The following is a 2539-nucleotide window of genomic DNA, read 5'->3' as shown; positions in this document are numbered from 1 at the left end:
GGGGCGGCCGGAGCCCCGAGCGTGATGGCGCAACAGCTCCAGGACGCCTGCCGCAGATGGCTGATGGCCGACACGAGCGACGTCGAGGAAATCATCGATCGAGTGGTACTGGAGCAGTTCGTGGCACGGCTGCCGTGGAAGACTGCCCAGTGAGTCTTCCACAGTGAGTCCAGTGCCACCGCCCGACGTCGCTGAACCACCGCCGCTCTTTCCACACCAATTCCTTGACCCACTTCCTGCCACTAGGGCGGCGGGGAGGCCTGGGCCGGCCTGCTGGCGTTGTGGGGACCCAGGTCATTTTATTGATCGGTGTCCAGGGATGGAGGTGGGGACGCTGATCCGGGTCCCGGACGCCCCGCAGGCTGCCCCCGATCAAGCTGGCCTGTACCAGATACCTGTGAGTATTAGGGGGGTACATATCAGGCTTTGGTGGATTCGGGATGCAACCAAACCTCAATGCTTCAAAGCCTGATTCAACCGGAGGCACTGGATAAGAGCCGCATGGTTAAGGTTCGGTGCGTGCACGGGGACGTGGTGAACTACTCCTTAATGTCGGTGGCTATTCAATTTCGGGGACAAAAGCATAGAGTAGAGGTGGCAGTTAGCTCGCACCTCAGGCATCCGCTAATTTTGGGGACAAATTGGCCAGGTTTTAAGGCATTATTGGGGCATCTATGTGCGGGTGTCTCTTGGGAGGAAAGAGCGCGGCAGACGGGGGCAGTCGCGCAGGTAGGAGAAGCTGAGCCGGGACCAAGGGGAACTGAGACAGGGGAACGCAGCGCTGTTGAGAGGAGAACCCTCACAAAGTGCGATGATTTTCCCCTGGAACAGTCCCAGGATGAAACGCTCAAAAATGCTTTTGAACAGGTCCGTTCCATCGACGGACAGCTTCTCCAACCGGCTCGACCGCTCTCCTATCCGTATTTTGCTATTTTAAAAGACCGGTTGTATCGAGTGACCCAAGACACTCAGTCAAAACAAGATACAACCCAATTGTTAGTACCAAAAAGCCGTCGGGAAATGCTTTTCCAGGCGGCTCACTGTAATCCGATGGCCGGACATTTGGGGCAAGCAGCAGCACTGAATCGTCTAATGACCTGATTTTTCTGGCCGGGCATTCACGAGAACGCGCGCAGGTGGTGCGCGTCTTGTCGTGAAGAATGTCAGCTGGTGAACCCACTGGCCACCCCAAAAGCACCATTGTGCCCTCTCCCTCTTGTGCAGGTCCCCTTCGAACGAATTGGCATGGACCTCATTGGGCCATTAGAGCGATCTGCACGGGGGCATCGCTTTGCATTAGTCCTAGCGGATTATGCAACGCAATACCCAGAGGCAGTGGCCCTCCGCAGCATTTCCGCGAAAAGTGTGGCGGAGGCCCTGTTTCATCTAATCTCCTGGGTGGGAATCCCGAAAGAGATTCTCACCGATCAAGGCACGACGTTTATGTCATGGACTCTCCGCGAACTTTACGAACTCTTGGGCATTAAATCGAATCGACACCAAAAGTCAATCTCTTGCTCTGGCCCCGGGAGGAGATCACCTCTCGCCCTCCCAACTCACTGATGTGGCCAAGGTGCAAGCCGAGTTTGCAGATGTCTTCTTGCCCCTGTCTGGTCGCACGGACCTCATCCAGCACCACATTGAGACCCAGCCCGGCGTGGTGGTGCGCAGCCGGCCGTATCGGCTGCCTGAACCCTAAGTATTCGGACCTCACCAGCCCGCTGACTGACCTCACTAAAAAGGAAGCACCAGACCCGGTCCAGTGGACGGAGCAGTGCCAGCAGGCTTTCACCCAGGTAAAGGCTGCTCTGTGTGGCGGGCCGCTCCTTCACTCCCCTGACTTCTCTCTCCCCTTTTTATTGCAGACCGACGCGTCGGACAGGGGGCTGGGAGCGGTCCTGTCCCAGGAGATAGAGGGGGAGGAACGGCCGGTGCTGTACATCAGTCGGAAGCTCTCAAAGAGGGAGACGATGTAAAGCACCATTGAAAAGGAATGTCTGGCGATCAGATGGGCCATCCTCACCCTCCGCTATTATCTCCTGGGACGGGAGTTCACCCTCTGTTCGGACCACGCGCCCCTGCAGTGGCTCCACCGCATGAAAGAGGCAGGAGACGAGCGGTGCGTAATTAGGTCAAGCGCAAATGATAAACACCTGTATCTCGTTTCAGTAATTGGTGTGGAGAGACTGGATAAAAGGGGCCACCTGGAACATGATCGGGAGAGCGACTGACTGGGAATGCGAGCCACCCGGGGAGACGGGTGATAGAAGCACGAAATCATATGTCAAGTTGTGTTATGAGTTATTGACCGCGAGATTGGAAGCGCTGAGTGAGCGCCGTTTTCTGTGTTGTGTGCAAGAGAATAAATAAAGCTCGCTTCCCAGTACGCCGACCCGGTCTTCTTCCTTCCACCCTAGTGAACCATATCACACTGGTGCCGAAACCCGGGAAGGAAGAAGAACGCCGACGCCGACATGCAGTCCCCGTCAGGATCGCCATTTGCGGAGGTCATCCAATCGCTCGCGGGTCTTCACCAGAA

General features: G+C 56.5%; 1 protein-coding gene across 4 annotated transcripts in view; it reads right to left on the bottom strand.

Moving 5' to 3' along the window:
• The window catches only part of LOC107688764 (nuclear factor of activated T-cells 5-like), a 27230-nt gene that overhangs the window by 14865 nt on the left and 9826 nt on the right, over nucleotides 1-2539 (bottom strand). The gene's annotated exons all lie outside the window — the stretch shown is intronic.

The sequence above is a fragment of the Sinocyclocheilus anshuiensis genome, unplaced genomic scaffold (assembly GCF_001515605.1).
Source record: "Sinocyclocheilus anshuiensis isolate Anshui unplaced genomic scaffold, SAMN03320099.WGS_v1.1 scaffold669, whole genome shotgun sequence".
NCBI classification, from domain to species: domain Eukaryota; kingdom Metazoa; phylum Chordata; class Actinopteri; order Cypriniformes; family Cyprinidae; genus Sinocyclocheilus; species Sinocyclocheilus anshuiensis.
The sequence above is the reverse complement of the archived record's forward strand: the minus strand, read 5'-3'. Positions and strand labels throughout refer to the sequence as shown.